This window comes from Panthera uncia, chromosome B4 (assembly GCF_023721935.1).
Source record: "Panthera uncia isolate 11264 chromosome B4, Puncia_PCG_1.0, whole genome shotgun sequence".
Classification (NCBI taxonomy): Eukaryota; Metazoa; Chordata; class Mammalia; order Carnivora; family Felidae; genus Panthera; species Panthera uncia.
In genome coordinates this window covers 28,386,059-28,399,884 of record NC_064809.1, presented here as the reverse complement: position 1 = coordinate 28,399,884, position 13,826 = coordinate 28,386,059, and positions in this window count along the sequence as shown.

Here is a 13,826-nt window from a genome sequence, read left to right as displayed (position 1 = left end):
CAAGAAGGAATGATCTAGCCTCTGAAATGCTGTCAGCACCATCTTGTTCCTGCTGAATGTATATCTGGGTCCTTCCTTCTCTCACCCAGGCCCTGAATCCTACCTTAATCACAACCTTAATCTTTTAGATTTCTCTCCAGCCTGGGCACCTAGTAGGGGCTTAATAAGCATGTACCCAGCAGGTTAGTTCTTCACAAGGTGGACTGTCAAACCCCCCAGGACACCTCACACAAATTATCATGACATTGACAGGTCTAGGGATTGCCACAAAGAGTTTGTGTCGTATCATTATTTTAAATCAAACAAGGAGGCAGCTATGATTGTTGTGGGATCACTTGAGTGCAGCAGTCAAGAAAGAATTCTGACTGGCTCAGCCAGTAGAGCATGCAACTCCTGATCTTGGGGTTGTGAGTTTGACCCCATGTCAGGTGTAGAGATTGCCTTAAAAAAATAAAATCTTAAAAAAGAAAGAGAGAAAGAAAGAACTTTTGAGACTTTTTACAGTGTAACTTAGTGAGTTATTTAAGTAACACAGGGACAGGACCCGTAGGCAGAAAGGGGCTCTATGCTCTATGAAGCTGGTGTTTATATGCTTAGTGCTCAAAGGCAAGTGGATGTGCAGGCAGTATTAGATCATAAATGTCCTCTTCAAATTTCTACTCACAAAACTACTTTTGCAAGATTTCCCTGGAGCTTATCATTCAGTTTGATATTAACAATCGCTGAGCTATACAGGCAGTCATGAGACCCTGTAAGAATATAGCAAGCAGCACCTATTTGATCCTTATCAAAACTATGCAGACTATATAGGTCAGCCTTCTGGGATAAAGGTGAACATTTTTCTGCTTCTGTCCCTCATCATAATGACATGTCAGTCCGTATTTCTAGACAGAAAAAGAGATAAAGTAATGAATCCAAGTAACATTGAATAGACGCAGTGGTGTTTTACTTTCTTTTCAATGTTCTCCCTCATGTTAAATATCTAAGCACCAAGTTTTGCTCTTCCTTCCAAGTTTGGTTTGAAGTGGCTTCCAGTTTGACGCCTTCAAGGCACAGTTTGATCCCAGCTTGATCAAGAGCCACCTCCCTCTTTGTCAAACTTCAAAGAGTTTGGCAAAAGTTCTTCTGAAATGCGTGTGTGCGCGCACGCGCGTGCACGTGTGACCTGTGGCTTTCTAGGAAGAAACAAAGTAAGACAATCGAGCTCCAGACTTTGATTCAAAATCTTCTCATCATCTGTGCTTCTGCATGACTGCAAACTGCTGTGTTCTGTCCTCTTCATTCTGTGCAACTTTCCACACACTCCTACCCAGAGACCAGCCTTCCAACAGGATCACACCGAGTTCCCATAAGCTTAAAAGATTAATGAACAAAGACAGCCCTATATTATTCTCTTTCTTTTGGTCCTGCTCAAGGACTCCCTGGGCATGCCACCTTCTGCTATGAGCTGCAATCACTATTGTTCCCTGTACTGAAGACTGTACTGTAGGTAGGGACCAGTAGTTTTCCTGCCCAATGCCATTGTGCCATTCCCTGTTGGTGCACCCCCAGTGGCCTAGGTACTGTTGGTTCCCAGGGGTCCATGGCACTGAATGCCTCACCCAGGGGGTGGCGCCTCTGTGGTGGGAACAAAAGTTACCTCTTTGCTCCTGACAACCAATGCCCAGATCATCCTGTGTTGTTTTGTGTTTAACAACTCAAGTTAAAATGCATTTTATCTCTAAGACAGCACTTTGAATATTATGGCACTTTGAAGATAGTATGTAAGCACAATATAAACAAACCTGCAGTGAAGGAAATTTTATGTTTTAATTTGGTGGAATGTGTGTGTGTGTGTGTGTTTTCAGTTTGGTTAAATCACAATCTGCAGCTATTTAGAAAAGAACAAAAAGGAAAAGTTTCCTGATCCACTTGATAAACAATTCCGGGCCTCCAGTCTCTTTCATGGTCCATGGAATTGAATTTAAAAGCCAAAACACTAGGTTTAAATAGAAAAAAAGAATGCATTTAAAAAGGCAAAGCAAGATTCTTTTTTTTTTTTTTAATGAAACTTGAAAACTTGACTTGAAAGAGATTCCATGTGTAAAGTTGCCTGAGGAAGTTTATCAAACTTTTATTCTTTGTTTTATTTATGCTTTAGGTAAGAAGCAATTCAGAATATGAATTTTGACACCATCAGTAGCTGGACTTTGTATTCTCTTTCATCAATAAGCAATTTCATTTTCTATATAGTTATAACTTATTTATAAAGAGAAGTTTTATGGAAAGCTTCACTTACCAAGCATAGCTCAAGAGTACTTCACACCGCATTTCTGGAAACCTCTGTTTTCTTTTTAAGATCTGCCTAAGAAAGCTACGTTGACGGATGTGAAAGACTTTAAACTTCATATAGGTCATTACCTTCATGGGAAAAAAGACCATCGTAGACACAAAACAAGAAAGAGAACTTTCTATTGGAGTGATCATATCATAACAAAATTATTTGTAGTTTAAGAGAGATCAAACATCACATGAACATGGGGTTATCTTTATTAACATTTTACCAATCTTGTCTGTAAATAGTAGTGGAGTCATTTGTCTATACCTGGCTCAACAATATCTACATAGATGACATTTGCATTTAGTGTCCTCCTAACATACTTTATAAACATTTTTCCCCAGATGTCCGATTCCGCCAAGGAATCCCCACCTTGGCACCTGCTCAGACCCATGAGAACCTGTGACTTTTATGTTTATTTATTTGCTTCAAATTTGTTTCATATTGACTTTTTCTTTCATGATAAAAATACGCTTATTAAAGAAAATATTAGAAAGTACAGACAAGCAAAATAAAAATCACTTGTAAACCCATTCTTTAGATTGAATGATGTGGTAGGTGAGCCTTCAGCTGTGACATGGTGAGGCTTCAGAAAGCAGTGTGACAAAGAGCAGGGTGGCCGGAGGGACTGTTCAGTCTCCAATTTACCTCTGGTGGGAGTGGAAGCAGCTGTGTGTGTGTGTGTGTGTGTAGAGGGGATGCTCAGTTCCTAATAAGTTGGGGAATTTGAACATTTAGAGAAGGGAAGAATCCTCTAGAAACTATGATCAGTTTGTCCGGAAGTGGAACATGTAGTGAAGCAACCAACTGTACAAACGGGACAAGAATATTTTTGTGCCCACTGGGGAGAAACAAGTTATTCTATGTGTCATTGTGCCTGTATAGGTGTGTGTAATTTTTACTGAGGGCAGCACATTAATTGGTATTCATTACTATAGTTCAGGGAACTTCAAGTATGATTGACAGAATAGAGCAAAGAATTTTTTTTTTTTTTTTTTTTTGTAAAATGGCTTTTCTGACCTACCTCTCAAGTATTGAACTATTTTACTGATATGCCAGGCCAGTTCCATTCTGTCTCATAATTGGTTGGATAGAAATAGGGAAAAAGCCTATAAAAGATATGCTGGAGATTTACTGAGAAAAGGAACTCCTAGAGGCAGGTAAGTTCTAAAAGTTCCTGAAGCCCCAAAGCCCTGAAATCTTTCCAGCCCAACTCCCTACCTCTACCATATGCCATTGGCCTGGTAGCAATTACAACCTCTCCTTAGTCACGAGGTTTTGTTTTTAGTTTTCCATTTTTCTAAAATTTAGAAACATTTCAAATGAAAACTTCCAAAGATAAACACAAGTAGAAAGAACAGTATAGTTAACAGCTAACCACTGAGGTTCAAGAACTGCCAATGGCTCCAAAAATCACTTTGAAGCAAATTCCAGACATCACATCATTAGATAGATGATGATAGATAGATAGATAGTTAGATCTTTAAAACAAGGTAGTTAGGGGATGACTGGGTGGCTCAGTCGGTTAAGCATCTGACTTTGGCTTGGGTCATGGTCTCGCAGTTTGTGAGTTCGAGTCCCGCGTTGGGCTCTGTGCTGACAGCTCAGAGCCTGGAACCTACTTTGGATTCTGTGTCTCCCCCTCTCTCTGCCCCTCCCATGCTCATGCTCTGTCTCTCTCTGTCTCTCAATAATATATAAATGTTTAAAAAAACTTTTAAAAAAACAAGATAGTTAGTCTGCTTAGGCTGCCATACAGAATGCCACAGACTGAATAGCTTGAACAGGAATTATTTTCTTGCAGTTCTGGAGGCTGAAAGTCCAAGATTAAGATGCTGGAGGGCTGGTTTCCAGTAAGACCTTTCTTCCTGACTGGCAGGTAGCTGGCTTCTCACTGGGTCCTCACATGACCTTTTCTCTGATGTACTCCTATGTCTCTTCTTCTTCTTATATAGACACCAGTTCTATCGACTTAGGACACCACCCTTATGATCTCCTTTAATCTTAATTACCTCCTTAAGGACCCCATGTGCAAATACAGTCCCATGGAAGTTAGAGCTTCTATATATGGATTTGGGGGGAGAGACATAATTCAGTCCAAACACAGAGATTTCTTTTAACATAAACACAGTATCATTATCACACCTAAAAATAGTAACAATAATCTCTTAAAATTCAATATTTAGTCAAAGTTCAACTTTATCCAATTATTCTTATAAATATTTTTTATAATGGCTTCAAAGTTTCATCTTATTTTTTTTTTCAAAATTTTCTCTTATTGATGATTGTCTGCGGGAACATCTTGTTTTTATCTTTAAATCCATCAATAAGCATGCATTTATTAAACACTACTATATACTCAGCATATTTCTTTAAAAATTTTTATTTAAATTCTAGTTGGTTAACATACAATGTAATATTTGTTTCAGGAGTAGAATGCAGTGATCTGTCACTTACATACAACATCCGGGGCTCATTACAACAGGTGCCCTCCTTAACACCAATCACCCATCTAGCCCATCCCACCCACATCCCTCCACCAACCAACTCTCAGTTTGTTTGCTATCTTTAAGATCTCATGGTTTTTTTTTCCTTTCTCTTTTCCCCCCTCCCATATGTTCATCTGTTTTGTTTCTTAAATTCCACATATGAGTAAAATAATAGGATATTTGTCTTTCTCTGACTTATTTCACTTAGCATAATACACTCTAGTTCCATTCATGTTGCTGCATATGACAAGATTTCCTTCCTTTCGCTGGCTGGTAATATTCTATTGTATGTCAGGGCACCTAGGTGGCTCAGTTGGTTAAGCGTTCAACTTTGGCTCAGGTCATGATCTCGCAGTTTGTGAGTTTGAGCCCTGCATCTGGCTTTGTGCTAACAGCTCAGATCCTGAAGACTGCTTTGAATTCTGCGTCTCTCTCTCTCTCTCTCTCTCTCAAAAAGAAATAAACATTAAAATTTTTTTTTAAATATTCCAGTGTATGTATATATACCACATCCTCTTTATCCATTCATCTGTCGATGGACATTTGGGCTCTTTCCCCAATTTGCCTATTGTTGCTAATGCTGCTATAAACATCGGGGTGCATGTGTCCCTTTGAATCTGTATTTTTGTATCCTTTGGGTTAATACCTAGTAATGCAATTGCTGGATCATAGGGTAGTTCTATTTTTAACTTTTTGAGAAACCTCCATACCGTTCTCCAGAGTGGCTGCACCAGTTTGCATTCCCATATACTCAGGATATTTCTAAACACAATGAGGAGCTAAATATCCAGGTCAGTAAATGGTAAGTAATGAAGTCAAGGACTTGAATGGGGCCAGATGACAAAGAATATTAAAAAGCATTTTTAAAAAGCATAACAAAGTTTAAACTTGATTCAGTTAAAAATTGATAACTGTTGAGGATTTTTGAGCTTTGAGATAGCAGGATGAGCTTCAACTTCTCCAGTGAATGACAACGCAACAGTGACAATTTCCTTCACCTCTCATAATGTCTGAATCCTCAGTTGGCTGAAAGATCAAGAGAAATAATGCTTGTTTTATACAAACGTGATGATAAAAATATAAAGATTATACTTAGTTTATAGAAAGTTGTCATTATAATCAACTGATTAGAAAACAGGAATCTGCAAAGTAAGACTCTAACTATATATACATATATAGCTATATTTTAATACTCAATAAAAGATTTTAATTAAAAACTATATGAATAATATAAACAAGAACATCCTTGATGGCCAGGAGAAATAGAATGAAAGAAATTAAATTTCAAGACTTAAAAAGTAAGTTTTTCTGACATTTTCTACCTTTGCATTTAAGTTTTTTCACTATATAAGTCTTAACCAATACTGTTAAGAGCTAAGTACATACACAGACAAATGCTATGTAAAGGAAATTTAACTATGGTTATTTTGAGCTAAATGGATTATAAAATAAACCTAAGACCTCATTACAGGCCAAGTTTTTGCAAAGATGTAAAAATTGAGCTGTGGTTGGCAGGGATGCATGTGATGGAGTTTTGAAACACTTGTAATCTATGAGTCAGTACCTCTGGAATGCTGGAGAAAAAAGAATGGCGGTAATCAATCCAAGAGGACACAAAGGCATGTGCTCTGTGAACTGTTCCAAGTCTATTTTAGCAAGTGCACATGTCTCCAAAATGAAAGATACTCTCCAAATGGTCAAATGGCATCTGGATCATATAAGAGTTTTTTGTTGTTGTTATTGTTGTTGTTGTTGTTTAGTCTTTTAAACCATTTCAAATTCAACAAGATTCTCCAAAATCTTTAGTAAAAGGAACAATTTTCAAAATTTAGAAAGGGCCTTAAGGAAAAGGCTTTATTGGGACTGGAGTTTACCGTTAAAAGGATATTCCATAAAAGCACATAATTCTGAATACTAAAAAAGCAGAAAATAGCACAGAAATATCACAGAAAGTAGACTGTGTTTTGTTTGGTGATTTGCCAAAAGGATTCACAAGACTCAATGGCAGGTTATACTTATGGCTAAAATTTATTACAGCAAAGTATACTGAGCAAAAGCAGCAAGAAATAGATGTGCATCAGTGGAGTCCAGAGAGGTTCAGCACTGTCTTCCAATGTCCTTCCCCATCTAAGTCCATACAGGAGCATTTTCTCTCTGGTAGATCTATCTGGGATATAGATGGAATGTCTCTGCCTAAGGAAGTCCATTTGAGTCTCAGAATCTGAGGCTTTTATAGGTATCTATGTATCACCTAGATACATTCTACTACACAACCAGCCATGGCAACCAAAATCAAGACTCCAACAATTAACACAGATGCACATCATCACTCTTGAGATTTGCACAAAACAATTTGACCAGCCAGCACAGCGTGACCCATTGCTCCGAATGTATATAACAAAATTATCAATCATTAACATAAAAAAGATTCCAGGGGCCACATTCCTAGGTGTTGGCCAAGGGTCTATTATGGCTCCTTTGGAGACATGTAAGGAATAAGCATACAGACCTGCTGTGATAACTCTTTAATCACTGGTATTTTGGTATGAACCAAAGGGAGCAAGCTTGCAAGTGATAACCCTGAGAGCATGCCTCGTCCTTTCCCACTCTTCCATCACTCTTCCTTTCCCAAAGTTTCTCCTCCAGCAAGAATGTCTTCCACATCCTCTCCTGTCTTAATTTCTGAATCCCATATACCCTTCAAACTCCCAAGGTACTGGTTGATTCCCCAGAGACCCATGCTGAGCTGGTAGCCATTATCGTGCAGTCAGGACCAGCTACAGAATTTGCAGGGTCTAGTGAAAACTAAAAATACCAGGCCACTTGTTCAAAAACTATTCAAAAATTTACTACAGTAAAGCTTGACAGTGACAGTAAAATTTTAAATCAAGAGAAAGACCTAGCACAGAGAGCCCTGTTGCATGGGTTGCACACCCATGAAGCCCATCCTGAGTGCAATGATCTTTCAAGAGGCCAAATTACTGATCAGAAAGATGACTTGATGATACGTTCTGGGTCCATCCATGTTGTCACAAATGGCAAGAACTCATTCTTTTTTAACTCAGACAGAGAAAGGCAAATATTATATGATTTGACTTACATGTAGAATCCAAAAAACAAAGCAAATGAAAACAAAGAAACAGAAACAGCTCATAAATACATAGAGCTGGTGGCTGCCGGGCGGGGGGGGGGGGGGGGGAGGGGCAAAAAAGGTGCAGGAGACTAAGAGATACAAACTTCCAGTTATAAAATAAATAAATCACAGGGGCTCCTGGGTGGCTCAGTTGGTTGGGTGTCCGACTTTGGCTCAGGTCATGATCTCACGGTTCGTGAGTTCAAGCCCCACGTCAGGCTCTGTGCTCACAGCTCAGAGCTGGAGCCTGCTTCAGATTCTGTGTCTCCCTCTCTCTCTGCCCCTCCCCCACTCTCTCTCTCTCTCTCTCTCTCTCTCTCTCCTTCAAAAATAAATAAACATTAAAATTTTTTTAATAAATAAATAAATCACAGAGCTAAAAAACACAGCACAGGGAAGATAGTTAATAATATTGTAATAATGTTATATGGTGATAGATGGAAACTACATTTATCATGGTGAGCAATGAGTAACGCATAGAATTTTCAAATCAATATGTTGTACACCCAAAATGAATATAACACTGTATGTCAATTATATTTAAGGTGAGTATACTCACCTTAAAGTCAGTTCGCTCAGTCCTGCCCATCACTGGCAGTGTGACCTTGGAAAGTCACTTAGCCTCCCAGACTATTTCCTCCTCGATATAACAGGAATGATATTGACACTGAGTTCATAGGGCAATTGTGAGTGTTGAAAGAGATAATGTACATGGAGGCACTTTGTAAACTAAAGTGCTATGCAAATGTTATTAGCCTTCTCTGCCTAGATATTTCCTTCTAGGTAATGAATACTGGCTGTTATTTCCTATTCCCTGGATAGTACTCGAGATGCACTGGCAAATACTTTCTTTTCTGATCTTTTCCCCCAGACACTAATACTAATACATGATAGCATTATAACATAACCTCATATTATGCTTTCCAAGTCATACAGTACAGTTGCAGTGATAGCTGATATGTCAGGAGAGACTGATACATTCATATCATCCCGGTTGAATATCTTCTATGGATGGCTAATCTTCTGCACCTGATGTTTTATTCCAATTAACTTCAAATTCATAGTGTCATTTCCAAAACTTGTCCTAAATTGCAGATCCATCATGCTATATAATGCCTGCAGTTGTCTATGAGCAAAGCACATTTTTCTCTCATAATCTCTTAGCTTCTTTACTACGGCTATGTATACATAAAGATCTTGGTAAATATTTTGCCAAATGAATGAATCAGTAAAGGAATAAATGAAGAAAGGTTATAATCTGGAGATACCAAAAGATTAAATGCTGAAACTTGTTTATGATCACCAAACATGATTACCTTTGATGTCAGAAATAATTGTTTTCCTGATTGCTACCTAAAGGCTTCCAACACACGGAATTGTATCCCAGGTAGTCACAGTACTCAATCCTAGGAAAGACACAGTCATAGTGAGAGCAGCTGCTTGGGCTGATGTAGAGTAGAATGAAGTGAGATGAGCCACAGATCAGCTTATGCACACCAGCGCTTCCTGGATGGGAACAGAGCTCTTGCCTTGGGGTTCTGAGTCAATTTCAAAGTTGTCAAAGGAGGCATCCTAGAGCCAGATCTGGAAGTCGGTGGCACTATTACTTCCTGACTTCCCTCCTTACTCTCCATCTCTCCCCTCTTCTTCCCCCACCACATAACGAACACACAATCAGGGCCACTGTTGATCTCTCTTAGGCCAGATTCAAACCATGAGTCAGCTCTAGGACTGTCCCCATCCCCATGGAGCACAGGAGTTGGACTGGTCCTCTTAGAAGAAGTGTAGTGTGGACCTGAACTCTTGGCTCTGAAAGAGTAGTCTAGCTTTTGGAAGGTGCTTACAGGAAAGAAACCAATGATTTTCATTCCAAAATGAATGTTTTTTTATATGTCTTTGGGTGGCATGTATTATCAAAACTCAATTAATGTGTGCTGTAAAACTGAGTAGAACTCCCACTCTGGTCAACTCACAGAAATGGAGAGGTCAAGTATAGAATGTGACTGTGATCTCTGATAAGTCTCTTTGTCTGAATATTTGGAGACTACCCAAGAAATTCCAATGAAAGTAAATTGCTTACTCTAAAAATGGAAGTGTTCAATTTTTAATGCCATGAAAGAAACAATTGAATGACTCAGAGCATCCAACCTTTAGGATGATTAAGAAACCCCAAATTGTTACGACACTAAGTACTTAAATGAAGCAGAATCCTCTTTGAGCAAGTTAAAATCTTTGCTGCCTGTGCTCCCAGGGCCCTCAAAACAGAGTGAAAATAATTAAAGCATGATTATTGCAACTTTGACAGCACTCCTGATTTGGAGATGATCTTCAGCCTCAGAGATCACAGAATGCTTCAGTTATATACTGGCTCTATTAAATAGAATAGTAAGTCAAAATGTGTCATCTTGGAGGAGCTAATGTTTCCTAGGGGTGATTTTAGTGAATAGAATTTTTAGCAGTTAGAATGAGATTTTTTCTTCTTGCTATAAGAAGTGGCTTTTCTCAGCTAGACATTGATGAAACTCCCTACTGTTGGAAAAGGAGAGAACAGTCACAAACTATGTTATAATGGAAGACTCAATATGAACTTTGGCTTTTAAAAAAAGCCATAATTTGGGGCGCCTGGGTGGCTCAGTCGGTTGAGCATCCGACTTCAGCTCAGGTCACCATCTCACGGTTCGTGAATTCAAGCCCCGCGTCGGGCTCTGGGCTGATGGCTCAGAGCCTGGAGCCTGCTTCCGATACTGTGTCTCCCTCTCTCTCTGCCCCTCCCCCATTCATGCTCTGTCTCTCTCTGTCTCAAAAATAAATAAACATTAAAAAAATTTTTTTAAAAAAGCCATAATTTTCTAGCTTGATCACTATTAAATTTGCTCCCACCGCAACAGCAACACTTTTGCTCATTACAATTTTTGGTCCCTAACACTATTCTCTACCAGAAGGTGAAAGGACTCCTAGAGGGTACCAGATTCCATGTCTTGGGACAAGAAAAACCAGGATGGTTTTAGAAGATCACATCTTGCCAAAAAGCAAAAATGTCTCTAAGGAAGCCAGAAACAGGGCTAAAGGGCAAAGCAACTTGCTTGAACAGTCTCCTGCTGTAAAATAGAGCCTCAGCGAACAATAAATGTTATTGTTAATATAATTAGGACAAGTTGAATCTAGGAAAGGCCATGACTTTACGATACCCCAAAAGAAACATTAACATAAAATTATACAAAAGGTCATTGTGGTACGTACACAAGTGAGTGTGAGGAAATATTTTATTTGTATTGATTTTAATAAATAAAAGTATGTGTGTTTTCTTTCTTTTTTTTATTTTAGAGAGAGAGGGAGAGAGTGAGAGAGCACGTGCAAGCAGAGAAGTGGGGCAGAGGGAGAGACAGGGGAATCTTAAGCAGGCTCCACGCCCACCACAGACCCCAGCATGGGGCTTGATCCCATAACCCTGGGATCATGACCTGAGCTGAAATCAAGAGTCAAATGCTCAACTAACTGAGCCACTCAGTTGACCCTTTCTTTCTTTCATTAAATTTATGCCTATTTATAAAGTATGGACATTACCATCACACTCTATCCATGTGAGTGAAAATAGTGAATACAAGCTAGTGGCAAGTCCCAGAAATTGTGGACACAGTACAAAGTACAGGACATTTCTGGTGGCCACACATAAAAACAGGGAAGAAAGGGTTTAACATGTAATCACTACAGATAGTCATACATAAGACAGCAAAAAAGGGTTCAACAGTGAAAAATGAACCAAATGTCCTAAAAGAAAGCTAACTATGCTTCTAGGTAATTAAACCTCTTGATGGCCCTACTAGTTATAATGAAATACCAAAAAGGAATAAAAATGGTTTTAATAATGGTAACAGATGAAGTGGACCTATCAAAATGGAAAACATGTTATTTCATACTAGCCAGCCAGGAGTTTAAAAATAAATCATTTTGAAGAAAGATACCAAATTGTAAAAACAAAAAACAAAACACCTAAAACATATGCTAAAAATGATCTTGAACAGTTTTACTAATAAATGGAACTGATAAATGGAGCTTGACTGTACACAGGAACTTCTGCCCTATTGCCCACAGACTCACTCAGGTCTGACTCACATCAGATCCTGTGTTCTGACCAAAATTTAGTTGATCAGCTCCATCTTATAAATGGTCCAGTCCGGGAATATTCTTTTGGATCTGGTAAGATCACTGCAATCCTGGGAAAGTATCCAAATAATGTAATGAAAACCTTAGAAAGATATTGAAATAAGAATAGCTGTAACCCCCAAACAGTATAAAAACAAGTTCAGGGGAAAATGAAGAAATATGGTAGGGCCATTTGGATGATATCTCAGAAATAATCTGAGTGTGATAATACACTTTATAATCATTTGTGTATGTTTTATCAACTGTTCAAAGGATTTCAAATGTTTTTAAAAATCATCAATACTAATACATATACCTGTAATCATTTAAATTGTTTAAGGGAATTAATTAACTTGATTTTTAAAATTTTATTTTAGAGAGAGAGAGAGCACACGAGCAGGGGAGAAGGGAAAAGGGAGAGCAAGAGAGAGAGAGACAGACAAACAGAATTTCAAGCAGGCTCCACATTCAGCACAGAGCCGGATGCAGGGCTTGAACCAACAATGTTTGGCATTGGGTGCTCAACTGACTGAGCCACAAAGGTGCCCCTAATTAATTGTTTTTTAAATGCTCAAAAGAAGTTTTAGTTTTCAGTGATACTTACTAAGGTATATGAGTTTAACAACCTGAGCATTAAACAAAGTATAAATAGTTGTGAATATTCCTTTCCATGTCCCAAAGCATTAAAGAGTGTAAACATTAGGAGAGGTGACATGTGGCAGGAATAGCCTGGACTAATGACAATGCTTAATCAGGGAGGTGGTAATGCACTGGGGCAGGGGAACAGAAGGCCTTCCTTGTACCAGATTTATTATGTAGGCTTGTGGGTAAAGAGATGTTTATAACATTATACTCCATACATTCTTCTGTGCTAAAATATTTCATAAAAAAACAAATTTACAAGTGTACTTGAAGGAAGAGAAACTCTCTCTGATAAGAAAGAAGGTCTTAGTCCAAAATGAATGGCTAGATTGGCTCAAAATATACTGAAAAGTGTTCACACCTTGTAATCTTAACTCCAAAGGCAGAATTTTTCCAGTTCAAAGCTATTTTAAGATATTCTAAGCAACGTATGATGACAAATGGTAGCTCCACTTGTGGTGAACAGAGCATATTGTATAAACTTGTCAAATCACTATGTTGTGCACCTGAGACTAATAACACTGTGTATCAACTAAACATTTTAACAACTGGTCAGGTTAGATAACTACATTACAATTATCTTGTATCATTTGATTCTAATGGCATTAACCATTAAGCATACGTTAATATATTACATGTCTTAGATTTTTATGAGATTGTTTAACATAATTTCCAGAAATTAAGTCACAGTGCCTCTGCAGACTTTTGCTTCTGCTGTGCTTCAAAAACTGCATGTCTGGGGCGCCTGGGTGGCTCAGTTGGTAGGCAACCGACTTCAGCTCAGGTCATGATCTCATGGTTCGTGAGTTCAAGCTCCGCGTCGGGCTTTGTGTTGACAGCTCAGAGCCTGGAGCCTGCTTCGGGTTCTGTGTCTCCCCCTCTCTCTACCCCTCCCCTGCTCACGCTCTGTGTCTCTGTGTCTCTCAATAATAAGTAAACATTAAAAAAAATTAAAAAAAAACTGCATGTCTATGTGGGAAAACACTGCACTAACAGTGTTTGATTTGTTGGCTTAAGCAGGCAAGTCAACAATAAGTTATTTTTAGCTCTTAAAACTCCAGTCTGGTTAATGTACAGTGTTATATTAGTTTCAGGTGTACAG